Source organism: Copadichromis virginalis, linkage group LG3 (assembly GCF_057382275.1).
Source record: "Copadichromis virginalis isolate Kocher_CV1m ecotype Utaka linkage group LG3, C_Virginalis_male_GT1.1, whole genome shotgun sequence".
Lineage (NCBI taxonomy): Eukaryota > Metazoa > Chordata > Actinopteri > Cichliformes > Cichlidae > Copadichromis > Copadichromis virginalis.
Genome location: NC_140620.1, coordinates 58,918,544 through 58,944,373, shown reverse-complemented (window position 1 = coordinate 58,944,373; position 25,830 = coordinate 58,918,544). Strand labels below are relative to the sequence as shown.

General features: G+C 59.0%; 5 non-coding genes and 6 pseudogenes across 5 annotated transcripts; all 11 read right to left on the bottom strand.

Annotated features, from left to right (window-relative positions):
* Positions 1 to 1,079: 1,079 nt before the first annotated feature.
* Positions 1,080 to 1,198, bottom strand: LOC146716104 (5S ribosomal RNA; annotated as a pseudogene).
* A 1,055-nt stretch (positions 1,199 to 2,253) lies between these two features.
* LOC146716103 (5S ribosomal RNA) lies at positions 2,254 to 2,372 on the bottom strand (annotated as a pseudogene).
* A 2,438-nt stretch (positions 2,373 to 4,810) lies between these two features.
* Positions 4,811 to 4,929, bottom strand: LOC146716102 (5S ribosomal RNA; annotated as a pseudogene).
* Positions 4,930 to 5,628: 699 nt separating this feature from the next.
* LOC146716101 (5S ribosomal RNA) lies at positions 5,629 to 5,747 on the bottom strand. The gene has a single exon (XR_014919673.1). It is a non-coding gene; the product is annotated as a 5S ribosomal RNA (ribosomal RNA).
* Positions 5,748 to 7,003: 1,256 nt separating this feature from the next.
* LOC146716100 (5S ribosomal RNA) lies at positions 7,004 to 7,122 on the bottom strand (annotated as a pseudogene).
* A 4,029-nt stretch (positions 7,123 to 11,151) lies between these two features.
* Positions 11,152 to 11,270, bottom strand: LOC146716099 (5S ribosomal RNA). Its single transcript, XR_014919374.1, has one exon. It is a non-coding gene; the product is annotated as a 5S ribosomal RNA (ribosomal RNA).
* Positions 11,271 to 15,061: 3,791 nt separating this feature from the next.
* Positions 15,062 to 15,180, bottom strand: LOC146716098 (5S ribosomal RNA). Its single transcript, XR_014919672.1, has one exon. It is a non-coding gene; the product is annotated as a 5S ribosomal RNA (ribosomal RNA).
* Positions 15,181 to 18,692: 3,512 nt separating this feature from the next.
* LOC146716097 (5S ribosomal RNA) lies at positions 18,693 to 18,811 on the bottom strand (annotated as a pseudogene).
* Positions 18,812 to 20,422: 1,611 nt separating this feature from the next.
* Positions 20,423 to 20,541, bottom strand: LOC146716096 (5S ribosomal RNA; annotated as a pseudogene).
* A 1,852-nt stretch (positions 20,542 to 22,393) lies between these two features.
* Positions 22,394 to 22,512, bottom strand: LOC146716095 (5S ribosomal RNA). The gene has a single exon (XR_014919671.1). It is a non-coding gene; the product is annotated as a 5S ribosomal RNA (ribosomal RNA).
* Positions 22,513 to 24,040: 1,528 nt separating this feature from the next.
* Positions 24,041 to 24,159, bottom strand: LOC146716094 (5S ribosomal RNA). Its single transcript, XR_014919670.1, has one exon. It is a non-coding gene; the product is annotated as a 5S ribosomal RNA (ribosomal RNA).
* Positions 24,160 to 25,830: the final 1,671 nt, after the last annotated feature.

Below are 25,830 nucleotides of genomic sequence, written 5' to 3'. Positions count from 1 at the left end.
GTCTCAATTTATGGATTCAAGTGATTAGGTGGCAAGTACCTGAAGTTACGAAGACAATCCTATAACCATACCTGCATGTTTGCATAATACCCTAACCCAAAGGCTCAGTTTGGCATTTATCCAACAGCACAGGCCCTGGATTGTTGAAGATGGCCTCAGGAACCAGCACAGGGCCTGGTGTGTTGTACATGGCCACAGCAAGCAGCACAGGGCCTGGTTTGGTGAAGATGGCCTCGGCCAGAAGCGCAGGGCCTGGTGTGATGTGAGTGGCCTGAGCAAGAGCCACAGGCCTTGGTGTGGTGTAAGTGGCCTCAGCCAGCAGCCACAGGCCCTGGTGTGGTGTAAGTCGCCTCAGCCAGAAGCCACAGGCACTGGTGTGGTGTAAGTGGCCTCAGCCAGCAGCAAAAGGGCCCTGGTGTGGTGTAAGTCGCCTCAGCCAGCAGCCACAGGCCCTGGTGTGGTGTAGGTGGCCTCAGCCAGCAGCCACAGGCCCTGGTGTGGTGTGAGTGGCCTCAGCCAGCAGCCACAGGCCCTGGTGTGGTCTAAGTGGCCTCAGCCAGTGCCACAGGCCCTGGTGTGGTGTAAGTGGCCTGAGCAAGAGCCACAGGCCCTGGTGTGGTGTAAGTGGCCTCAGCCAGCAGCCACAGGCCCTGGTGTGGTGTAAGTGGCCTGAGCAAGTGCCACAGGCCCTGGTGTGGTGTAAGTGGCCTGAGCAAGTGCCACAGGCCCTGGTGTGGTGTAAGTGGCCTCAATAGCAAATAAGGCCCTGGTGTGGTGTAAGTGGCCTGAGCAAGAACCACAGGGCCTGGTTTGGTGAAGATGGCCTCGGCCAGAAGCGCAGGGCCTGGTGTGATGTGAGTGGCCTGAGCAAGAGCCACAGGCCCTGGTGTGGTGTAAGTGGCCTCAGCCGGTCACTCAGGCCCTGGTGTGGTGTAGGTGGCATCAGCTAGCAGCACAAGACATTGGAAAACAGCCAAAAGCAGTGTCGTTAATGTGCCCTCATTAATGGGCAGCTGCTTTTGGTCTTTTAATACACCCCTTCTCTGGATCAAAAGCGGTTCAATGACATGAAAATGAAAGGCTTACAGCACCAGGTATTCCCAGGCAGTCTCCCATCCAAGTACTAACCAAGCCCAGCCCTGCTTAGCTTCCGAGATCAGACGAGGTCGGGCCTGCTCAGGGTGGTATGGCCGTAAGCTGCTGGCCCCAGCACAATGTCTCAATTTATGGATTCAAGTGATTAGGTGGCAAGTACCTGAAGTTACGAAAACAATCCTATAACCATACCTGCATGTTTGCATAATACCCTAACCCAAAGGCTCAGTTTGGCATTTATCCAACAGCACAGGCCCTGGATTGTTGAAGATGGCCTCAGGAACCAGCACAGGGCCTGGTGTGTTGTACATGGCCACAGCAAGCAGCACAGGGCCTGGTTTGGTGAAGATGGCCTCGGCCAGAAGCGCAGGGCCTGGTGTGATGTGAGTGGCCTGAGCAAGAGCCACAGGCCTTGGTGTGGTGTAAGTGGCCTCAGCCAGCAGCCACAGGCCCTGGTGTGGTGTAAGTGGCCTCAGCCAGCAGCCACAGGCCCTGGTGTGGTGTAAGTGGCCTCAGCCAGTGCCACAGGCCCTGGTGTGGTGTAAGTGGCCTGAGCAAGAGCCACAGACCCTGGTGTGGTGTAATTGGCCTCAGCCAGCAGCCACAGGCCCTGGTGTGGTGTAAGTCGCCTCAGACAGAAGCCACAGGCACTGGTGTGGTGTAAGTGGCCTCAATAGCAACTAATGCCCTGGTGTGGTGTAGGTGGCCTCAGCCAGCAGCCACAGGCCCTGGTGTGGTGTAAGTGGCCTCAGCCAGCAGCCACAGGCCCTGGTGTGGTGTAAGTGGCCTGAGCAAGTGCCACAGGCCTGGTGTGGTGTAAGTGGCCTGAGCAAGAGCCACAGACCCTGGTGTGGTGTAATTGGCCTCAATAGCAACTAAGGCCCTGGTGTGGTGTAGGTGGCCTCAGCCAGCAGCCACAGGCCCTGGTGTGGTGTAAGTGGCCTCAGCCAGAGCCACAGGCCCTGATGTGGTGTAAGTGGCCCCAGCCGGTCACTCAGGCCCTGGTGTGGTGTAGGTGGCATCAGCTAGCAGCACAAGACATTGGAAAAGAGCCAAAAGCAATGTCGTTAATGTGCCCTCATTAGTGGGCAGCTGCTTTTGGTCTTTTAATACACCCCTTCTCTGGATCAAAAGCGGTTCAATGACATGAAAATGATAGGCTTACAGCACCAGGTATTCACAGGCAGTCTCCCATCCAAGTACTAACCAAGCCCAGCCCTGCTTAGCTTCCGAGATCAGACGAGGTCGGGCCTGCTCAGGGTGGTATGGCCGTAAGCTGCTGGCCCCAGCACAATGTCTCAATTTATGGATTCAAGTGATTAGGTGGCAAGTACCTGAAGTTACGAAAACAATCCTATAACCATACCTGCATGTTTGCATAATACCCTAACCCAAAGGCTCAGTTTGGCATTTATCCAACAGCACAGGCCCTGGATTGTTGAAGATGGCCTCAGGAACCAGCACAGGGCCTGGTGTGTTGTACATGGCCACAGCAAGCAGCACAGGGCCTGGTTTGGTGAAGATGGCCTCGGCCAGAAGCGCAGGGCCTGGTGTGATGTGAGTGGCCTGAGCAAGAGCCACAGGCCTTGGTGTGGTGTAAGTGGCCTCAGCCAGCAGCCACAGGCCCTGGTGTGGTGTAAGTGGCCTCAGCCAGCAGCCACAGGCCCTGGTGTGGTGTAAGTGGCCTCAGCCAGTGCCACAGGCCCTGGTGTGGTGTAAGTGGCCTGAGCAAGAGCCACAGACCCTGGTGTGGTGTAATTGGCCTCAGCCAGCAGCCACAGGCCCTGGTGTGGTGTAAGTCGCCTCAGACAGAAGCCACAGGCACTGGTGTGGTGTAAGTGGCCTCAATAGCAACTAATGCCCTGGTGTGGTGTAGGTGGCCTCAGCCAGCAGCCACAGGCCCTGGTGTGGTGTAAGTGGCCTCAGCCAGCAGCCACAGGCCCTGGTGTGGTGTAAGTGGCCTGAGCAAGTGCCACAGGCCTGGTGTGGTGTAATTGGCCTCAATAGCAACTAAGGCCCTGGTGTGGTGTAGGTGGCCTCAGCCAGCAGCCACAGGCCCTGGTGTGGTGTAAGTGGCCTCAATAGCAACTAAGGCCCTGGTGTGGTGTAAGTGGCCTGAGCAAGAGCCACATACCCTGGTGTGGTGTAATTGGCCTCAATAGCAACTAAGGCCCCGGTGTGGTGTAGGTGGCCTCAGCCAGGAGCCACAGGCCCTGGTGTGGTGTAAGTGGCCCCAGCCGGTCACTCAGGCCCTGGTGTGGTGTAGGTGGCCTCAGCCAGAAGCCACAGGCACTGGTGTGGTGTAAGTGGCCTCAGCCAGCAGCCACAGGCCCTGGTGTGGTGTAGGTGGCCTCAGCCAGCAGCCACAGGCCCTGGTGTGGTGTAGGTGGCCTCAGCCAGCAGCCACAGGCCCTGGTGTGGTGTAAGTGGCCTCAGCCAGCAGCCACAGGCCCTGGTGTGGTGTAAGTGGCCTGAGCAAGAGCCACAGGCCCTGGTGTGGTGTAAGTGGCCTCAGCCAGCAGCCACAGGCCCTGGTGTGGTGTAAGTGGCCTGAGCAAGTGCCACAGGCCCTGTTGTGGTGTAAGTGGCCTCAATAGCAAATAAGGCCCTGGTGTGGTGTAAGTGGCCTGAGCAAGAACCACAGGGCCTGGTTTGGTGAAGATGGCCTCGGCCAGAAGCGCAGGGCCTGGTGTGATGTGAGTGGCCTGAGCAAGAGCCACAGGCCCTGGTGTGGTGTAAGTGGCCTCAGCCAGCAGCCACAGGCCCTGGTGTGGTGTAAGTGGCCTCAGCCAGAAGCCACAGGCACTGGTGTGGTGTAAGTGGCCTCAGCCAGCAGCAAAAGGGCCCTGGTGTGGTGTAGGTGGCCTCAGCCAGCAGCCACAGGCCCTGGTGTGGTGTAAGTGGCCTCAATAGCAACTAAGGCCCTGGTATGGTGTAAGTGGCTTCAGCCAGCAGCCACAGGCCCTGGTGTGGTGTAAGTGGCCTCAGCCAGCAGCCACAGGCCCTGGTGTGGTGTAGGTGGCCTCAGCCAGCAGCCACAGGCCCTGTTGTGGTGTAAGTGGCCTCAGCCAGCAGCCACAGGCCCTGGTGTGGTGTAAGTGGCCTCAGCCAGTGTCACAGGCCCTGGTGTGGTGTAAGTGGCCTGAGCAAGAGCCACAGACCCTGGTGTGGTATAATTGGCCTCAGCCAGCAGCCACAGGCCCTGGTGTGGTGTAAGTCGCCTCAGACAGAAGCCACAGGCACTGGTGTGGTGTAAGTGGCCTCAGCCAGCAGCAAAAGGGCCCTGGTGTGGTATAAGTCGCCTCAGCCAGCAGCCACAGGCCCTGGTGTGGTGTAGGTGGCCTCAGCCAGCAGCCACAGGCCCTGGTGTGGTGTAAGTGGCCTGAGCAAGAGCCACATACCCTGGTGTGGTGTAATTGGCCTCAATAGCAACTAATGCCCTGGTGTGGTGTAAGTGGCCTCAGCCAGCAGCCACAGGCCCTGGTGTGGTGTAAGTGGCCTCAGCCAGAGCCACAGGCCCTGATGTGGTGTAAGTGGCCCCAGCCGGTCACTCAGGCCCTGGTGTGGTGTAGGTGGCATCAGCTAGCAGCACAAGACATTGGAAAACAGCCAAAAGCAATGTCGTTAATGTGCCCTCATTAATGGGCAGCTGCTTTTGGTCTTTTAATACACCCCTTCTCTGGATCAAAAGCGGTTCAATGACATTAAAATGAAAGGCTTACAGCACCAGGTATTCCCAGGCAGTCTCCCATCCAAGTACTAACCAAGCCCAGCCCTGCTCAGCTTTCGAGATCAGACGAGGTCGGGCGTGCTCAGGGTGGTATGGCCGTAAGCTGCTGGGCCCAGCACAATGTCTCAATTTATGGATTCAGGTGATTAGGTGGCAAGTACCTGAAGTTACGAAGACAATCCTATAACCCTACCTTCATGTTTGCATAATACCCTAACCCAAAGGCTCAGTTTAGCATTTATCCAACAGCACAGGCCCTGGATTGTTGAAGATGGCCTCAGGAACCAGCACAGGGCCTGGTGTGTTGTACATGGCCACAGCTAGCAGCACAGGGCCTGGTTTGGTGAAGATTGCCTCGGCCAGAAGCGCAGGGCCTGGTGTGATGTGAGTGGCCTGAGCAAGAGCCACAGGCCCTGGTGTGGTGTAATTGGCCTCAATAGCAACTAAGGCCCTGGTGTGGTGTAAGTGGCCTGAGCAAGAGCCACATACCCTGGTGTGGTGTAATTGGCCTCAATAGCAACTAAGGCCCTGGTGTGGTGTAGGTGGCCTCAGCCAGCAGCCACAGGCCCTGGTGTGGTGTAAGTGGCCTCAGCCAGAGCAACAGGCCCTGATGTGGTGTAAGTGGCCCCAGCCGGTCACTCAGGCCCTGGTGTGGTGTAGGTGGCATCAGCTAGCAGCACAAGACATTGGAAAACAGCCAAAAGCAATGTCGTTAATGTGCCCTCATTAATGGGGAGCTGCTTCTGGTCTTTTAATACACCCCTTCTCTGGATCAAAAGCGGTTCAATGACATGAAAACGAAAGGCTTACAGCACCAGGTATTCCCAGGCAGTCTCCCATCCAAGTACTAACCAAGCCCAGCCCTGCTTAGCTTCCGAGATCAGACGAGGTCGGGCGTGCTCAGGGTGGTATGGCCGTAAGCTGCTGGCCCCAGCACAATGTCTCAATTTATGGATTCAAGTGATTAGGTGGCAAGTACCTGAAGTTACGAAGACAATCCTATAACCATACCTGCATGTTTGCATAATACCCTAACCAAAAGGCTCAGTTTGGCATTTATCCAACAGCACAGGCCCTGGATTGTTGAAGATGGCCTCAAGAACCAGCACAGGACCTGGTGTGTTTTACATGGCCACAGCAAGCAGCACAGGGCCTGGTTTGGTGAAGATGGCCTCAGCAAGCAGCCACAGGCCCTGGTTTGGTGTAAGTGGCCTCAGCTAGCAGCCACAGGCCCTGGTGTGGTGTGAGTGGCCTCAGCCAGCAGCCACAGGCCCTGGTGTGGTCTAAGTGGCCTCAGCCAGTGCCACAGGCCCTGGTGTGGTGTAAGTGGCCTAAGCCAGAGCCACAGGCCCTGGTGTGGTGTAAGTGGCCTCAATAGCAAATAAGGCCCTGGTGTGGTGTAAGTGGCCTGAGCAAGAACCACAGGGCCTGGTTTGGTGAAGATGGCCTCGGCCAGAAGCGCAGGGCCTGGTGTGATGTGAGTGGCCTGAGCAAGAGCCACAGGCCCTGGTGTGGTGTAAGTGGCCTCATTCAGCAGCCACAGGCCCTGGTGTGGTGTAAGTGGCCTCAGCCAGGAGCCACATGCACTGGTGTGGTGTAAGTGGCCTCAGCCAGCAGCAAAAGGGCCCTGGTGTGGTGTAGGTGGCCTCAGCCAGCAGCCACAGGCCCTGGTGTGGTGTAAGTGGCATCAATAGCAACTAAGGCCCTGGTGTGGTGTAAGTGGCTTCAGCCAGCAGCCACAGGCCCTGGTGTGGTGTAAGTGGTCTCAGCCAGCAGCCACAGGCCCTGGTGTGGTGTAGGTGGCCTCAGCCAGCAGCCACAGGCCCTGGTGTGGTGTAAGTGGCCTCAATAGCAACTAAGGCCCTGGTGTGGTGTAAGTGGCTTCAGCCAGCAGCCACAGGCTCTGGTGTGGTGTAACTGGCCTCAGCCAGCAGCCACAGGCCCTGGTGTGGTGTAAGTGGCCTCAGCCAGAGCCACAGGCCCTGATGTGGTGTAAGTGGCCCCAGCCGGTCACTCAGGCCCTGGTGTGGTGTAGGTGGCATCAGCTAGCAGCACAAGACATTGGAAAACAGCCAAAAGCAGTGTCGTTAATGTGCCCTCATTAATGGGCAGCTGCTTTTGGTCTTTTAATACACCCCTTCTCTGGATCAAAAGCGGTTCAATGATATGAAAATGAAAGGCTTACAGCACCAGGTATTCCCAGGCAGTCTCCCATCCAAGTACTAACCAAGCCCAGCCCTGCTTAGCTTCTGAGATCAGACGAGGTCGGGCGTGCTCACGGTGGTATGGCCGTAAGCTGCTGGCTCCAGCACAATGTCTCAATTTATGGATTCAAGTGATTAGGTGGCAAGTACCTGAAGTTACGAAGACAATGCTATAACCATACCTGCATGTTTGCATAATACCCTAACCCAAAGGCTCAGTTTGGCATTTATCCAACAGCACAGGCCCTGGATTGTTGAAGATGGCCTCAGGAACCAGCACAGGGCCTGGTGTGTTGTACATGGCCACAGCAAGGAGCACAGGGCCTGGTTTGGTGAAGATGGCCTCGGCCAGAAGCGCAGGGCCTGGTGTGATGTGAGTGGCCTGAGCAAGAGCCACAGGCCTTGGTGTGGTGTAAGTGGCCTCAGCCAGCAGCCACAGGCCCTGGTGTGGTGTAAGTCGCCTCAGCCAGAAGCCACAGGCACTGGTGTGGTCTAAGTGGCCTCAGCCAGCAGCCACAGGCCCTGGTGTGGTGTAGGTGGCCTCAGCCAGCAGCCACAGGCCCTGGTGTGGTGTAGGTGGCCTCAGCCAGCAGCCACAGGCCCTGGTGTGGTGTAAGTGGCCTCAGCCAGCAGCCACAGGCCCTGGTGTGGTGTAAGTGGCCTGAGCAAGAGCCACAGGCCCTGGTGTGGTGTAAGTGGCCTCAGCCAGCAGCCACAGGCCCTGGTGTGGTGTAAGTGGCCTGAGCAAGTGCCACAGGCCCTGGTGTGGTGTAAGTGGCCTGAGCAAGTGCCACAGGCCCTGGTGTGGTGTAAGTGGCCTCAATAGCAAATAAGGCCCTGGTGTGGTGTAAGTGGCCTGAGCAAGAACCACAGGGCCTGGTTTGGTGAAGATGGCCTCAGCCAGAAGCGCAGGGCCTGGTGTGATGTGAGTGGCCTGAGCAAGAGCCACAGGCCCTGGTGTTTTGTAAGTGGCCTCAGCCAGCAGCCACAGGCCCTGGTGTGGTGTAAGTGGCCTCAGCCAGAAGCCACAGGCACTGGTGTGGTGTAAGTGGCCTCAGCCAGCAGCAAAAGGGCCCTGGTGTGGTGTAGGTGGCCTCAGCCAGCAGCCAAAGGCCCTGGTGTGGTGTAAGTGGCCTCAATAGCAACTAAGGCCCTGGTGTGGTGTAAGTGGCTTCAGCCAGCAGCCACAGGCCCTGGTGTGGTGTAAGTGGCCTCAGCCAGCAGCCACAGGCCCTGGTGTGGTGTAGGTGGCCTCAGCCAGCAGCCACAGGCCCTGGTGTGGTGTAAGTGGCCTCAATAGCAACTAAGGCCCTGGTGTGGCGTAAGTGGCTTCAGCCAGCAGCCACAGGCTCTGGTGTGGTGTAACTGGCCTTAGCCAGCAGCCACAGGCCCTGATGTGGTGTAAGTGGCCCCAGCCGGTCACTCAGGCCCTGGTGTGGTGTAGGTGGCATCAGCCAGCAGCCACAGGCCCTGGTGTGGTGTAAGTCGCCTCAGCCAGAAGCCACAGGCACTGGTGTGGTGTAAGTGGCCTCAGCCAGCAGCAAAAGGGCCCTGGTGTGGTGTAAGTCGCCTCAGCCAGCAGCCACAGGCCCTGGTGTGGTGTAGGTGGCCTCAGCCAGCAGCCACAGGCCCTGGTGTGGTGTAAGTGGCCTCAGCCAGCAGCCACAGGCCCTGGTGTGGTGTAAGTGGCCTCAGCCAGCAGCCACAGGCCCTGGTGTGGTGTAAGTGGCCTCAGCCAGTGCCACAGGCCCTGGTGTGGTGTAAGTGGCCTGAGCAAGAGCCACAGACCCTGGTGTGGTATAATTGGCCTCAGCCAGCAGCCACAGGCCCTGGTGTGGTGTAAGTCGCCTCAGACAGAAGCCACAGGCACTGGTGTGGTGTAAGTGGCCTCAGCCAGCAGCAAAAGGGCCCTGGTGTGGTATAAGTCGCCTCAGCCAGCAGCCACAGGCCCTGGTGTGGTGTAGGTGGCCTCAGCCACCAGCCACAGGCCCTGGTGTGGTGTAAGTAGCCTCAGCCAGCAGCCACAGGCCCTGGTGTGGTGTAAGTGGCCTCAGCCAGCAGCCACAGGCCCTGGTGTGGTGTAAGTGGCCTCAGCCAGCAGCCACAGGCCCTGGTGTGGTGTAAGTCGCCTCAGCCAGAAGCCACAGGCACTGGTGTGGTCTAAGTGGCCTCAGCCAGCAGCCACAGGCCCTGGTGTGGTGTAGGTGGCCTCAGCCAGCAGCCACAGGCCCTGGTGTGGTGTAGGTGGCCTCAGCCAGCAGCCACAGGCCCTGGTGTGGTGTAAGTGGCCTCAGCCAGCAGCCACAGGCCCTGGTGTGGTGTAAGTGGCCTGAGCAAGAGCCACAGGCCCTGGTGTGGTGTAAGTGGCCTCAGCCAGCAGCCACAGGCCCTGGTGTGGTGTAAGTGGCCTGAGCAAGTGCCACAGGCCCTGGTGTGGTGTAAGTGGCCTGAGCAAGTGCCACAGGCCCTGGTGTGGTGTAAGTGGCCTCAATAGCAAATAAGGCCCTGGTGTGGTGTAAGTGGCCTGAGCAAGAACCACAGGGCCTGGTTTGGTGAAGATGGCCTCGGCCAGAAGCGCAGGGCCTGGTGTGATGTGAGTGGCCTGAGCAAGAGCCACAGGCCCTGGTGTTTTGTAAGTGGCCTCAGCCAGCAGCCACAGGCCCTGGTGTGGTGTAAGTGGCCTCAGCCAGAAGCCACAGGCACTGGTGTGGTGTAAGTGGCCTCAGCCAGCAGCAAAAGGGCCCTGGTGTGGTGTAGGTGGCCTCAGCCAGCAGCCACAGGCCCTGGTGTGGTGTAAGTGGCCTCAATAGCAACTAAGGCCCTGGTGTGGTGTAAGTGGCTTCAGCCAGCAGCCACAGGCCCTGGTGTGGTGTAAGTGGCCTCAGCCAGCAGCCACAGGCCCTGGTGTGGTGTAGGTGGCCTCAGCCAGCAGCCACAGGCCCTGGTGTGGTGTAAGTGGCCTCAATAGCAACTAAGGCCCTGGTGTGGTGTAAGTGGCTTCAGCCAGCAGCCACAGGCTCTGGTGTGGTGTAACTGGCCTCAGCCAGCAGCCACAGGCCCTGATGTGGTGTAAGTGGCCCCAGCCGGTCACTCAGGCCCTGGTGTGGTGTAGGTGGCATCAGCCAGCAGCCACAGGCCCTGGTGTGGTGTAAGTCGCCTCAGCCAGAAGCCACAGGCACTGGTGTGGTGTAAGTGGCCTCAGCCAGCAGCAAAAGGGCCCTGGTGTGGTGTAAGTCGCCTCAGCCAGCAGCCACAGGCCCTGGTGTGGTGTAGGTGGCCTCAGCCAGCAGCCACAGGCCCTGGTGTGGTGTAAGTGGCCTCAGCCAGCAGCCACAGGCCCTGGTGTGGTGTAAGTGGCCTCAGCCAGCAGCCACAGGCCCTGGTGTGATGTAAGTGGCCTCAGCCAGTGCCACAGGCCCTGGTGTGGTGTAAGTGGCCTGAGCAAGAGCCACAGACCCTGGTGTGGTATAATTGGCCTCAGCCAGCAGCCACAGGCCCTGGTGTGGTGTAAGTGGCCTCAGCCAGTGCCACAGGCCCTGGTGTGGTGTAAGTGGCCTGAGCAAGAGCCACAGGCCCTGGTGTGGTGTAAGTGGCCTGAGCAAGAGCCACAGACCCTGGTGTGGTGTAATTGGCCTCAATAGCAACTAATGCCCTGGTGTGGTGTAGGTGGCCTCAGCCAGCAGCCACAGGCCCTGGTGTGGTGTAAGTGGCCTGAGCAAGAGCCACAGGCCCTGGTGTGGTGTAAGTGGCCTGAGCAAGAGCCACAGACCCTGGTGTGGTGTAATTGGCCTCAATAGCAACTAATGCCCTGGTGTGGTGTAGGTGGCCTCAGCCAGCAGCCACAGGCCCTGGTGTGGTGAAAGTGGCCTCAGCCAGAGCCACAGGCCCTGGTGTGGTGAAAGTGGCCTCAGCCAGAGCCACAGGCCCTGATGTGGTGTAAGTGGCCCCAGCCGGTCACTCAGGCCCTTGTGTGGTGTAGGTTGCATCAGCTAGCAGCACAAGACATTGGAAAAGAGCCAAAAGCAGTGTCGTTAATGTGCCCTCATTAATGGGCAGCTGCTTTTGGTCTTTTAATACACCCCTTCTCTGGATCAAAAGCGGTTCAATGACATGAAAATCAAAGGCTTACAGCACCAGGTATTCCCAGGCAGTCTCCCATCCAAGTACTAACCATGCCCAGCCCTGCTTAGCTTCCGAGATCAGACGAGGTCGGGCGTGCTCAGGGTGGTATGGCCGTAAGCTGTTGGCTCCAGCACAATGTCTCAATTTATGGATTCAAGTGATTAGGTGGCAAGTACCTGAAGTTACGAAGACAATGCTATAACCATACCTGCATGTTTGCATAATACCCTAACCCAAAGGCTCAGTTTGGCATTTATCCAACAGCACAGGCCCTGGATTGTTGAAGATGGCCTCAGGAACCAGCACAGGGCCTGGTGTGTTGTACATGGCCACAGCAAGGAGCACAGGGCCTGGTTTGGTGAAGATGGCCTCGGCCAGAAGCGCAGGGCCTGGTGTGATGTGAGTGGCCTGAGCAAGAGCCACAGGCCTTGGTGTGGTGTAAGTGGCCTCAGCCAGCAGCCACAGGCCCTGGTGTGGTGTAAGTCGCCTCAGCCAGAAGCCACAGGCACTGGTGTGGTGTAAGTGGCCTCAGCCAGCAGCCACAGGCCCTGGTGTGGTGTAGGTGGCCTCAGCCAGCAGCCACAGGCCCTTGTGTGGTGTAATTGGCCTCAATAGCAACTAAGGCCCTGGTGTGGTGTAGGTGGCCTAAGCCATCAGCCACAGGCCCTGGTGTGGTGTAAGTGGCCTCAGCCAGTGCCACAGGCCCTGGTGTGGTGTAAGTGGCCTGAGCAAGAGCCACAGACCCTGGTGTGGTGTAATTGGCCTCAATAGCAACTAAGGCCCTGGTGTGGTGTAGGTGGCCTCAGCCAGCAGCCACAGGCCCTGGTGTGGTGTAAGTGGCCTCAATAGCAACTAAGGCCCTGGTGTGGTGTAAGTGGCTTCAGCCAGCAGCCACAGGCTCTGGTGTGGTGTAACTGGCCTCAGCCAGCAGCCACAGGCCCTGATGTGGTGTAAGTGGCCCCAGCCGGTCACTCAGGCCCTGGTGTGGTGTAGGTGGCATCAGCCAGCAGCCACAGGCCCTGGTGTGGTGTAAGTCGCCTCAGCCAGAAGCCACAGGCACTGGTGTGGTGTAAGTGGCCTCAGCCAGCAGCAAAAGGGCCCTGGTGTGGTGTAAGTCGCCTCAGCCAGCAGCCACAGGCCCTGGTGTGGTGTAGGTGGCCTCAGCCAGCAGCCACAGGCCCTGGTGTGGTGTAAGTGGCCTCAGCCAGAAGCCACAGGCACTGGTGTGGTGTAAGTGGCCTCAGCCAGCAGCAAAAGGGCCCTGGTGTGGTGTAGGTGGCCTCAGCCAGCAGCCACAGGCCCTGGTGTGGTGTAAGTGGCCTCAATAGCAACTAAGGCCCTGGTGTGGTGTAAGTGGCTTCAGCCAGCAGCCACAGGCCCTGGTGTGGTGTAAGTGGCCTCAGCCAGCAGCCACAGGCCCTGGTGTGGTGTAGGTGGCCTCAGCCAGCAGCCACAGGCCCTGGTGTGGTGTAAGTGGCCTCAATAGCAACTAAGGCCCTGGTGTGGTGTAAGTGGCTTCAGCCAGCAGCCACAGGCTCTGGTGTGGTGTAACTGGCCTCAGCCAGCAGCCACAGGCCCTGATGTGGTGTAAGTGGCCCCAGCCGGTCACTCAGGCCCTGGTGTGGTGTAGGTGGCATCAGCCAGCAGCCACAGGCCCTGGTGTGGTGTAAGTCGCCTCACCAGAAGCCACAGGCACTGGTGTGGTGTAAGTGGCCTCAGCCAGCAGCAAAAGGGCCCTGGTGTGGTGTAAGTCGCCTCAGCCAGCAGCCACAGGCCCTGGTGTGGTGTAGGTGGCCTCAGCCAGCAGCCACAGGCCCTGGTGTGGTGTAGGTGGCCTCAGCCAGCAGCCACAGGCCCTGGTGTGGTGTAAGTGGCCTCAGCCAGCAGCCACAGGCCCTGGTGTGGTGTAAGTGGCCTGAGCAAGAGCCACAGGCCCTGGTGTGGTGTAAGTGGCCTCAGCCAGCAGCCACAGGCCCTGGTGTGGTGTAAGTGGCCTGAGCAAGTGCCACAGGCCCTGGTGTGGTGTAAGTGGCCTGAGCAAGTGCCACAGGCCCTGGTGTGGTGTAAGTGGCCTCAATAGCAAATAAGGCCCTGGTGTGGTGTAAGTGGCCTGAGCAAGAACCACAGGGCCTGGTTTGGTGAAGATGGCCTCGGCCAGAAGCGCAGGGCCTGGTGTGATGTGAGTGGCCTGAGCAAGAGCCACAGGCCCTGGTGTGGTGTAAGTGGCCTCAGCCAGCAGCCACAGGCCCTGGTGTGGTGTAAGTGGCCTCAGCCAGAAGCCACAGGCACTGGTGTGGTGTAAGTGGCCTCAGCCAGCAGCAAAAGGGCCCTGGTGTGGTGTAGGTGGCCTCAGCCAGCAGCCACAGGCCCTGGTGTGGTGTAAGTGGCCTCAATAGCAACTAAGGCCCTGGTGTGGTGTAAGTGGCTTCAGCCAGCAGCCACAGGCCCTGGTGTGGTGTAAGTGGCCTCAGCCAGCAGCCACAGGCCCTGGTGTGGTGTAGGTGGCCTCAGCCAGCAGCCACAGGCCCTGGTGTGGTGTAAGTGGCCTCAATAGCAACTAAGGCCCTGGTGTGGTGTAAGTGGCTTCAGCCAGCAGCCACAGGCTCTGGTGTGGTGTAACTGGCCTCAGCCAGCAGCCACAGGCCCTGATGTGGTGTAAGTGGCCCCAGCCGGTCACTCAGGCCCTGGTGTGGTGTAGGTGGCATCAGCCAGCAGCCACAGGCCCTGGTGTGGTGTAAGTCGCCTCAGCCAGAAGCCACAGGCACTGGTGTGGTGTAAGTGGCCTCAGCCAGCAGCAAAAGGGCCCTGGTGTGGTGTAAGTCGCCTCAGCCAGCAGCCACAGGCCCTGGTGTGGTGTAGGTGGCCTCAGCCAGCAGCCACAGGCCCTGGTGTGGTGTAAGTGGCCTCAGCCAGCAGCCACAGGCCCTGGTGTGGTGTAAGTGGCCTCAGCCAGCAGCCACAGGCCCTGGTGTGGTGTAAGTGGCCTCAGCCAGTGCCACAGGCCCTGGTATGGTGTAAGTGGCCTGAGCAAGAGCCACAGACCCTGGTGTGGTATAATTGGCCTCAGCCAGCAGCCACAGGCCCTGGTGTGGTGTAAGTCGCCTCAGACAGAAGCCACAGGCACTGGTGTGGTGTAAGTGGCCTCAGCCAGCAGCAAAAGGGCCCTGGTGTGGTATAAGTCGCCTCAGCCAGCAGCCACAGGCCCTGGTGTGGTGTAGGTGGCCTCAGCCACCAGCCACAGGCCCTGGTGTGGTGTAAGTAGCCTCAGCCAGCAGCCACAGGCCCTGGTGTGGTGTAAGTGGCCTCAGCCAGCAGCCACAGGCCCTGGTGTGGTGTAAGTGGCCTCAGCCAGTGCCACAGGCCCTGGTGTGGTGTAAGTGGCCTGAGCAAGAGCCACAGGCCCTGGTGTGGTGTAAGTGGCCTGAGCAAGAGCCACAGACCCTGGTGTGGTGTAATTGGCCTCAATAGCAACTAATGCCCTGGTGTGGTGTAGGTGGCCTCAGCCAGCAGCCACAGGCCCTGGTGTGGTGTAAGTGGCCTGAGCAAGAGCCACAGGCCCTGGTGTGGTGTAAGTGGCCTGAGCAAGAGCCACAGACCCTGGTGTGGTGTAATTGGCCTCAATAGCAACTAATGCCCTGGTGTGGTGTAGGTGGCCTCAGCCAGCAGCCACAGGCCCTGGTGTGGTGAAAGTGGCCTCAGCCAGAGCCACAGGCCCTGATGTGGTGTAAGTGGCCCCAGCCGGTCACTCAGGCCCTTGTGTGGTGTAGGTTGCATCAGCTAGCAGCACAAGACATTGGAAAAGAGCCAAAAGCAGTGTCGTTAATGTGCCCTCATTAATGGGCAGCTGCTTTTGGTCTTTTAATACACCCCTTCTCTGGATCAAAAGCGGTTCAATGACATGAAAATCAAAGGCTTACAGCACCAGGTATTCCCAGGCAGTCTCCCATCCAAGTACTAACCAAGCCCAGCCCTGCTTAGCTTCCGAGATCAGACGAGGTCGGGCGTGCTCAGGGTGGTATGGCCGTAAGCTGTTGGCTCCAGCACAATGTCTCAATTTATGGATTCAAGTGATTAGGTGGCAAGTACCTGAAGTTACGAAGACAATGCTATAACCATACCTGCATGTTTGCATAATACCCTAACCCAAAGGCTCAGTTTGGCATTTATCCAACAGCACAGGCCCTGGATTGTTGAAGATGGCCTCAGGAACCAGCACAGGGCCTGGTGTGTTGTACATGGCCACAGCAAGGAGCACAGGGCCTGGTTTGGTGAAGATGGCCTCGGCCAGAAGCGCAGGGCCTGGTGTGATGTGAGTGGCCTGAGCAAGAGCCACAGGCCTTGGTGTGGTGTAAGTGGCCTCAGCCAGCAGCCACAGGCCCTGGTGTGGTGTAAGTCGCCTCAGCCAGAAGCCACAGGCACTGGTGTGGTGTAAGTGGCCTCAGCCAGCAGCCACAGGCCCTGGTGTGGTGTAGGTGGCCTCAGCCAGCAGCCACAGGCCCTTGTGTGGTGTAATTGGCCTCAATAGCAACTAAGGCCCTGGTGTGGTGTAGGTGGCCTAAACCATCAGCCACAGGCCCTGGTGTGGTGTAAGTGGCCTCAGCCAGTGCCACAGGCCCTGGTGTGGTGTAAGTGGCCTGAGCAAGAGCCACAGACCCTGGTGTGGTGTAATTGGCCTCAATAGCAACTAAGGCCCTGGTGTGGTGTAGGTGGCCTCAGCCAGCAGCCACAGGCCCTGGTGTGGTGTAAGTGGCCTCAATAGCAACTAAGGCCCTGGTGTGGTGTAAGTGGCTTCAGCCAGCAGCCACAGGCTCTGGTGTGGTGTAACTGGCCTCAGCCAGCAGCCACAGGCCCTGATGTGGTGTAAGTGGCCCCAGCCGGTCACTCAGGCCCTGGTGTGGTGTAGGTGGCATCAGCCAGCAGCCACAGGCCCTGGTGTGGTGTAAGTCGCCTCAGCCAGAAGCCACAGGCACTGGTGTGGTGTAAGTGGCCTCAGCCAGCAGCAAAAGGGCCCTGGTGTGGTGTAAGTGGCCTCAGCCAGCAGCCACAGGCCCTGGTGTGGTGTAGGTGGCCTCAGCCAGCAGCCACAGGCCCTGGTGTGGTGTAAGTGGCCTCAATAGCAACTAAGGCCCTGGTGTGGTGTAAGTGGCTTCAGCCAGCAGCCACAGGCTCTGGTGTGGTGTAACTGGCCTCAGCCAGCAGCCACAGGCCCTGATGTGGTGTAGGTGGCCCCAGCCGGTCACTCAGGCCCTGGTGTGGTGTAGGTGGCATCAGCCAGCAGCCACAGGCCCTGGTGTGGTGTAAGTCGCCTCACCAGAAGCCACAGGCACTGGTGTGGTGTAAGTGGCCTCAGCCAGCAGCAAAAGGGCCCTGGTGTGGTGTAAGTCGCCTCAGCCAGCAGCCACAGGCCCTGGTGTGGTGTAGGTGGCCTCAGCCAGCAGCCACAGGCCCTGGTGTGGTGTAGGTGGCCTCAGCCAGCAGCCACAGGCCCTGGTGTGGTGTAAGTGGCCTCAGCCAGCAGCCACAGGCCCTGGTGTGGTGTAAGTGGCCTGAGCAAGAGCCACAGGCCCTGGTGTGGTGTAAGTGGCCTCAGCCAGCAGCCACAGGCCCTGGTGTGGTGTAAGTGGCCTGAGCAAGTGCCACAGGCCCTGGTGTGGTGTAAGTGGCCTGAGCAAGTGCCACAGGCCCTGGTGTGGTGTAAGTGGCCTCAATAGCAAATAAGGCCCTGGTGTGGTGTAAGTGGCCTGAGCAAGAACCACAGGGCCTGGTTTGGTGAAGATGGCCTCGGCCAGAAGCGCAGGGCCTGGTGTGATGTGAGTGGCCTGAGCAAGAGCCACAGGCCCTGGTGTGGTGTAAGTGGCCTCAGCCAGCAGCCACAGGCCCTGGTGTGGTGTAAGTGGCCTCAGCCAGAAGCCACAGGCACTGGTGTGGTGTAAGTGGCCTCAGCCAGCAGCAAAAGGGCCCTGGTGTGGTGTAGGTGGCCTCAGCCAGCAGCCACAGGCCCTGGTGTGGTGTAAGTGGCCTCAATAGCAACTAAGGCCCTGGTGTGGTGTAAGTGGCTTCAGCCAGCAGCCACAGGCCCTGGTGTGGTGTAAGTGGCCTCAGCCAGCAGCCACAGGCCCTGGTGTGGTGTAGGTGGCCTCAGCCAGCAGCCACAGGCCCTGGTGTGGTGTAAGTGGCCTCAATAGCAACTAAGGCCCTGGTGTGGTGTAAGTGGCTTCATCCAGCAGCCACAGGCTCTGGTGTGGTGTAACTGGCCTCAGCCAGCAGCCACAGGCCCTGATGTGGTGTAAGTGGCCCCAGCCGGTCACTCAGGCCCTGGTGTGGTGTAGGTGGCATCAGCCAGCAGCCACAGGCCCTGGTGTGGTGTAAGTCGCCTCAGCCAGAAGCCACAGGCACTGGTGTGGTGTAAGTGGCCTCAGCCAGCAGCAAAAGGGCCCTGGTGTGGTGCAAGTCGCCTCAGCCAGCAGCCACAGGCCCTGGTGTGGTGTAGGTGGCCTCAGCCAGCAGCCACAGGCCCTGGTGTGGTGTAAGTGGCCTCAGCCAGCAGCCACAGGCCCTGGTGTGGTGTAAGTGGCCTCAGCCAGCAGCCACAGGCCCTGGTGTGGTGTAAGTGGCCTCAGCCAGTGCCACAGGCCCTGGTATGGTGTAAGTGGCCTGAGCAAGAGCCACAGACCCTGGTGTGGTATAATTGGCCTCAGCCAGCAGCCACAGGCCCTGGTGTGGTGTAAGTCGCCTCAGACAGAAGCCACAGGCACTGGTGTGGTGTAAGTGGCCTCAGCCAGCAGCAAAAGGGCCCTGGTGTGGTATAAGTCGCCTCAGCCAGCAGCCACAGGCCCTGGTGTGGTGTAGGTGGCCTCAGCCACCAGCCACAGGCCCTGGTGTGGTGTAAGTAGCCTCAGCCAGCAGCCACAGGCCCTGGTGTGGTGTAAGTGGCCTCAGCCAGCAGCCACAGGCCCTGGTGTGGTGTAAGTGGCCTCAGCCAGTGCCACAGGCCCTGGTGTGGTGTAAGTGGCCTGAGCAAGAGCCACAGGCCCTGGTGTGGTGTAAGTGGCCTGAGCAAGAGCCACAGACCCTGGTGTGGTGTAATTGGCCTCAATAGCAACTAATGCCCTGGTGTGGTGTAGGTGGCCTCAGCCAGCAGCCACAGGCCCTGGTGTGGTGTAAGTGGCCTGAGCAAGAGCCACAGGCCCTGGTGTGGTGTAAGTGGCCTGAGCAAGAGCCACAGACCCTGGTGTGGTGTAATTGGCCTCAATAGCAACTAATGCCCTGGTGTGGTGTAGGTGGCCTCAGCCAGCAGCCACAGGCCCTGGTGTGGTGAAAGTGGCCTCAGCCAGAGCCACAGGCCCTGATGTGGTGTAAGTGGCCCCAGCCGGTCACTCAGGCCCTTGTGTGGTGTAGGTTGCATCAGCTAGCAGCACAAGACATTGGAAAAGAGCCAAAAGCAGTGTCGTTAATGTGCCCTCATTAATGGGTAGCTGCTTTTGGTCTTTTAATACACCCCTTCTCTGGATCAAAAGCGGTTCAATGACATGAAAATCAAAGGGTTACAGCACCAGGTATTCCCAGGCAGTCTCCCATCCAAGTACTAACCAAGCCCAGCCATGCTTAGCTTCCGAGATCAGACGAGGTCGGGCGTGCTCAGGGTGGTATGGCCGTAAGCTGCTGGCTCCAGCACAATGTCTCAATTTATGGATTCAAGTGATTAGGTGGCAAGTACCTGAAGTTACGAAGACAATGCTATAACCATACCTGCATGTTTGCATAATACCCTAACCCAAAGGCTCAGTTTGGCATTTATCCAACAGCACAGGCCCTGGATTGTTGAAGATGGCCTCAGGAACCAGCACAGGGCCTGGTGTGTTGTACATGGCCACAGCAAGGAGCACAGGGCCTGGTTTGGTGAAGATGGCCTCGGCCAGAAGCGCAGGGCCTGGTGTGATGTGAGTGGCCTGAGCAAGAGCCACAGGCCTTGGTGTGGTGTAAGTGGCCTCAGCCAGCAGCCACAGGCCCTGGTGTGGTGTAAGTCGCCTCAGCCAGAAGCCACAGGCACTGGTGTGGTGTAAGTGGCCTCAGCCAGCAGCCACAGGCCCTGGTGTGGTGTAGGTGGCCTCAGCCAGCAGCCACAGGCCCTGGTGTGGTGTAGGTGGCCTCAGCCAGCAGCCACAGGCCCTGGTGTGGTGTAAGTGGCCTCAGCCAGCAGCCACAGGCCCTGGTGTGGTGTAAGTGGCCTGAGCAAGAGCCACAGGCCCTGGTGTGGTGTAAGTGGCCTGAGCAAGAGCCACAGACCCTGGTGTGGTGTAATTGGCCTCAATAGCAACTAATGCCCTGGTGTGGTGTAGGTGGCCTCAGCCAGCAGCCACAGGCCCTGGTGTGGTGTAAGTGGCCTCAGCCAGCAGCCACAGGCCCTGGTGTGGTGTACGTCGCCTCAGCCAGAAGCCACAGGCACTGGTGTGGTGTAAGTGGCCTCAGCCAGCAGCAAAAGGGCCCTGGTGTGGTGTAAGTGGCCTCAGCCAGCAGCCACAGGCCCTGGTGTGGTGTAGGTGGCCTCAGCCAGCAGCCACAGGCCCTTGTGTGGTGTAATTGGCCTCAATAGCAACTAAGGCCCTGGTGTGGTGTAGGTGGCCTAAGCCAGCAGCCAAAGGCCCTGGTGTGGTGTAAGTGGCCTCAGCCAGTGCCACAGGCCCTGGTGTGGTGTAAGTGGCCTGAGCAAGAGCCACAGACCCTGGTGTGGTGTAATTGGCCTCAATAGCAACTAAGGCCCTGGTGTGGTGTAGGTGGCCTCAGCCAGCAGCCACAGGCCCTGGTGTGGTGTAAGTGGCCTCAATAGCAACTAAGGCCCTGGTGTGGTGTAAGTGGCTTCAGCCAGCAGCCACAGGCTCTGGTGTGGTGTAACTGGCCTCAGCCAGCAGCCACAGGCCCTGGTGTGGTGTAAGTGGCCTCAGCCAGTGCCACAGGCCCTGGTGTGGTGTAAGTGGCCTGAGCAAGAGCCACAGACCCTGGTGTGGTGTAATTGGCCTCAATAGCAACTAAGGCCCTGGTGTGGTGTAGGTGGCCTCAGCCAGCAGCCACAGGCCCTGGTGTGGTGTAAGTGGCCTCAGCCAGCAGCCACAGGCCCTGGTGTGGTGTAAGTGGCATCAGCTAGCAGCACAAGACATTGGAAAACAGCCAAAAGCAATGTCGTTAATGTGCCCTCATTAATGGGGAGCTGCTTTTGGTCTTTTAATACACCCCTTCTCTGGATCAAAAGCGGTTCAATGACATGAAAATGAAAGGCTTACAGCACCAGATATTCCCAGGCAGTCTCCCATCCAAGTACTAACCAAGCCCAGCCCTGCTTAGCTTCCGAGATCAGACGAGGTCGGGCGTGCTCAGGGTGGTATGGCCGAAAGCTGCTGGCTCCAGCACAATGTCTCAATTTATGGATTCAAGTGATTAGGTGGCAAGTACCTGAAATTACGAAGACAATCCTATAACCATACCTGCATGTTTGCATAATACCCTAACCCAAAGGCTCAGTTTGGCATTTATCCAACAGCACAGGCCCTGGATTGTTGAAGATGGCCTCAAGAACCAGCACAGGACCTGGTGTGTTTTACATGGCCACAGCAAGCAGCACAGGGCCTGGTTTGGTGAAGATGGCCTCAGCAAGCAGCCACAGGCCCTGGTTTGGTGTAAGTGGCCTCAGCCAGCAGCCACAGGCCCTGGTGTGGTGTAAGTGGCCTCAGCCAGCAGCCACAGGCCCTGGTGTGGTCTAAGTGGCCTCAGCCAGTGCCACAGGCCCTGGTGTGGTGTAAGTGGCCTGAGTAAGAGCCACAGGCCCTGGTGTGGTGTAAGTGGCCTCAGCCAGCAGCCACAGGCCCTGGTGTGGTGTAAGCGGCCTAAGCCAGAGCCACAGGCCCTGGTGTGGTGTAAGTGGCCTGAGCAAGAGCCACAGGGCCTGGTTTGGTGAAGATGGCCTCGGCCAGAAGCGCAGGGCCTGGTGTGATGTGAGTGGCCTGAGCAAGAGCCACAGGCCCTGGTGTGGTGTAAGTGGCCTCAGCCAGCAGCCACAGGCCCTGGTGTGGTGTAAGTCGCCTCAGCCAGAAGCCACAGGCACTGGTGTGGTGTAAGTGGCCTCAGCCAGCAGCAAAAGGGCCCTGGTGTGGTGTAAGTCGCCTCAGCCAGCAGCCACAGGCCCTGGTGTGGTGTAGATGGCCTCAGCCAGCAGCCACAGGCCCTGGTGTGGTGTAACTGGCCTCAGCCAGCAGCCACAGGCCCTGGTGTGGTCTAAGTGGCCTCAGCCAGAAGCACAGGGCCTGGTGTGATATGAGTGGCCTCAGCAAGAGCCACAGGCCCTGGTGTGGTGTAAGTGGCCTGAGCAAGAGCCACAGGCCCTGGTGTGGTGTAAGTGGCCTGAGCAAGAGCCACAGGCCCTGGTGTGGTGTAGGTGGCCTCAGCCAGCAGCCACAGGCCCTGGTGTGGTGTAGGTGGCCTCAGCCAGCAGCCACAAGCCCTTGTGTGGTGTAAGTGGCCTCAGCCAGCAGCCACAGGCCCTGGTGTGGTGTAAGTGGCCTCGGCCAGTGCCACAGGCCCTGGTGTGGTGTAAGTGGCCTGAGCAAGAGCCACAGACCATGGTGTGGTGTAATTGGCCTCAATAGCAACTAAGGCCCTGGTGTGGTGTAAGTGGCCTCAGCCAGCAGCCACAGGCCCTGGTGTGGTGTAAGTGGCCTCAGCCAGCAGCCACAGGCCCTGGTGTGGTGTAAGTCGCCTCAGCCAGAAGCCACAGGCACTGGTGTGGTGTAAGTGGCCTCAGCCAGCAGCAAAAGGGCCCTGGTGTGGTGTAAGTCGCCTCAGCCAGCAGCCACAGGCCCTGGTGTGGTGTAGATGGCCTCAGCCAGCAGCCACAGGCCCTGGTGTGGTGTAAGTGGCCTCAGCCAGCAGCCACAGGCCCTGGTGTGGTCTAAGTGGCCTCAGCCAGAAGCACAGGGCCTGGTGTGATATGAGTGGCCTGAGCAAGAGCCACAGGCCCTGGTGTGGTGTAAGTGGCCTGAGCAAGAGCCACAGGCCCTGATGTGGTGTAAGTGGCCCCAGCCGGTCACTCAGGCCCTGGTGTGGTGTAGGTGGCATCAGCTAGCAGCACAAGACATTGGAAAACAGCCAAAAGCAATGTCGTTAATGTGCCCTCATTAATGGGCAGCTGCTTTTGGTCTTTTAATACACCCCTTCTCTGGATCAAAAGCGGTTCAATGACATGAAAATCAAAGGCTTACAGCACCAGGTATTCCCAGGCAGTCTCCCATCCAAGTACTAACCAAGCCCAGCCCTGCTTAGCTTCCGAGATCAGACGAGGTCGGGCGTGCTCAGGGTGGTATGGCCGTAAGCTGCTGGCCCCAGCACAATGTCTCAATTTATGGATTCAGGTGATTAGGTGGCAAGTACCTGAAGTTACGAAGACAATCCTATAACCATACCTGCATGTTTGCATAATACCCTAACCCAAAGGCTCAGTTTGGCATTTATCCAACAGCACAGGCCCTGGATTGTTGAAGATGGCCTCAGGAACCAGCACAGGGCCTGGTGTGTTGTACATGGCCACAGCAAGCAGCACAGGGCCTGGTTTGGTGAAGATGGCCTCGGCCAGAAGCGCAGGGCCTGGTGTGATGTGAGTGGCCTGAGCAAGAGCCACAGGCCTTGGTGTGGTGTAAGTGGCCTCAGCCAGCAGCCACAGGCCCTGGTGTGGTGTAAGTCGCCTCAGCCAGAAGCCACAGGCACTGGTGTGGTGTAAGTGGCCTCAGCCAGCAGCAAAAGGGCCCTGGTGTGGTGTAAGTCGCCTCAGCCAGCAGCCACAGGCCCTGGTGTGGTGTAGGTGGCCTCAGCCAGCAGCCACAGGCCCTGGTGTGGTCTAAGTGGCCTCAGCCAGTGCCACAGGCCCTGGTGTGGTGTAAGTGGCCTGAGCAAGAGCCACAGGCCCTGGTGTGGTGTAAGTGGCCTCAGCCAGCAGCCACAGGCCCTGGTGTGGTGTAAGTGGCCTGAGCAAGTGCCACAGGCCCTGGTGTGGTGTAAGTGGCCTGAGCAAGTGCCACAGGCCCTGGTGTGGTGTAAGTGGCCTGAGCAAGTGCCACAGGCCCTGGTGTGGTGTAAGTGGCCTGAGCAAGTGCCACAGGCCCTGGTGTGGTGTAAGTGGCCTCAATAGCAAATAAGGCCCTGGTGTGGTGTAAGTGGCCTGAGCAAGAACCACAGGGCCTGGTTTGGTGAAGATGGCCTCGGCCAGAAGCGCAGGGCCTGGTGTGATGTGAGTGGCCTGAGCAAGAGCCACAGGCCCTGGTGTGGTGTAAGTGGCCTCAGCCAGCAGCCACAGGCCCTGGTGTGGTGTAAGTGGCCTCAGCCAGAAGCCACAGGCACTGGTGTGGTGTAAGTGGCCTCAGCCAGCAGCCACAGGCCCTGGTGTGGTGTAAGTGGCCTCAGCCAGTGCCACAGGCCCTGGTGTGGTGTAATTGGCCTCAATAGCAACTAAGGCCCTGGTGTGGTGTAAGTGGCCTGAGCAAGAGCCACATACCCTGGTGTGGTGTAATTGGCCTCAATAGCAACTAAGGCCCTGGTGTGGTGTAAGTGGCTTCAGCCAGCAGCCACAGGCTCTGGTGTGGTTTAACTGGCCTCAGCCAGCAGCCACAGGCCCTGGTGTGGTGTAAGTGGCCTCAGCCAGAGCCACAGGCCCTGATGTGGTGTAAGTGGCCCCAGCCGGTCACTCAGGCCCTGGTGTGGTGTAGGTGGCATCAGCTAGCAGCACAAGACATTGGAAAACAGCCAAAAGCAGTGTCGTTAATGTGCCCTCATTAATGGGCAGCTGCTTTTGGTCTTTTAATACACCCCTTCTCTGGATCAAAAGCAGTTCAATGACATGAAAATGAAAGGCTTACAGCACCAGGTATTCCCAGGCAGTCTCCCATCCAAGTACTAACCAAGCCCAGCCCTGCTTAGCTTCCGAGATCAGACGAGGTCGGGCGTGCTCAGGGTGGTATGGCCGTAAGCTGCTGGGCCCAGCACAATGTCTCAATTTATGGATTCAAGTGATTAGGTGGCAAGTACCTGAAGTTACGAAGACAATCCTATAACCATACCTGCATGTTTGCATAATACCCTAACCCAAAGGCTCAGTTTGGCATTTATCCAACAGCACAGGCCCTGGATTGTTGAAGATGGCCTCAGGAAACAGCACAGGGCCTGGTGTGTTGTACATGGCCACAGCAAGCAGCACAGGGCCTGGTTTGGTGAAGATGGCCTCAGCCAGAAGCACAGGGCCTGGTGTGATATGAGTGGCCTGAGCAAGAGCCACAGGCCCTGGTGTGGTGTAAGTGGCCAGAGCAAGAGCCACAGGCCCTGGTGTGGTGTAAGTGGCCTGAGCAAGAGCCACAGGCCCTGGTGTGGTGTAGGTGGCCTCAGCCAGCAGCCACAGGCCCTGGTGTGGTGTAGGTGGCCTCAGCCAGCAGCCACAAGCCCTTGTGTGGTGTAAGTGGCCTCAGCCAGCAGCCACAGGCCCTGGTGTGGTGTAAGTGGCCTCAGCCAGTGCCACAGGCCCTGGTGTGGTGTAAGTGGCCTGAGCAAGAGCCACAGACCCTGGTGTGGTGTAATTGGCCTCAGCCAGCAGCCACAGGCCCTGGTGTGGTGTAAGTCGCCTCAGACAGAAGCCACAGGCACTGGTGTGGTGTAAGTGGCCTCAGCCAGCAGCAAAAGGGCCCTGGTGTGGTATAAGTCGCCTCAGCCAGCGCCACAGGCCCTGGTGTGGTGTAGGTGGCCTCAGCCAGTGCCACAGGCCCTGGTGTGGTGTAAGTGGCCTGAGTAAGAGCCACAGGCCCTGGTGTGGTGTAAGTGGCCTCAGCCAGCAGCCACAGGCCCTGGTGTGGTGTAAGTGGCCTGAGCAAGTGCCACAGGCCCTGGTGTGGTGTAAGTGGCCTAAGCCAGAGCCACAGGCCCTGGTGTGGTGTAAGTGGCCTGAGCAAGAGCCACAGGGCCTGGTTTGGTGAAGATGGCCTCGGCCAGAAGCGCAGGGCCTGGTGTGATGTGAGTGGCCTGAGCAAGAGCCACAGGCCCTGGTGTGGTGTAAGTGGCCTCAGCCAGCAGCCACAGGCACTGGTGTGGTGTAAGTGGCCTCAGCCAGCAGCAAAAGGGCCCTGGTGTGGTGTAAGTCGCCTCAGCCAGCAGCCACAGGCCCTGGTGTGGTGTAGATGGCCTCAGCCAGCAGCCACAGGCCCTGGTGTGGTGTAAGTGGCCTCAGCCAGCAGCCACAGGCCCTGGTGTGGTGTAAGTGGCCTGAGCAAGAGCCACAGGCCCTGGTGTGGTGTAAGTGGCCTGAGCAAGAGCCACAGACCCTGGTGTGGTGTAGGTGGCCTCAGCCAGCAGCCACAGGCCCTGGTGTGGTGTAGGTGGCCTCAGCCAGCAGCCACAAGCCCTTGTGTGGTGTAAGTGGCCTCAGCCAGCAGCCACAGGCCCTGGTGTGGTGTAAGTGGCCTCAGCCAGTGCCACAGGCCCTGGTGTGGTGTAAGTGGCCTGAGCAAGAGCCACAGACCATGGTGTGGTGTAATTGGCCTCAATAGCAACTAAGGCCCTGGTGTGGTGTAAGTGGCCTCAGCCAGCAGCCACAGGCCCTGGTGTGGTGTAAGTGGCCTCAGCCAGAGCCACAGGCCCTGATGTGGTGTAAGTGGC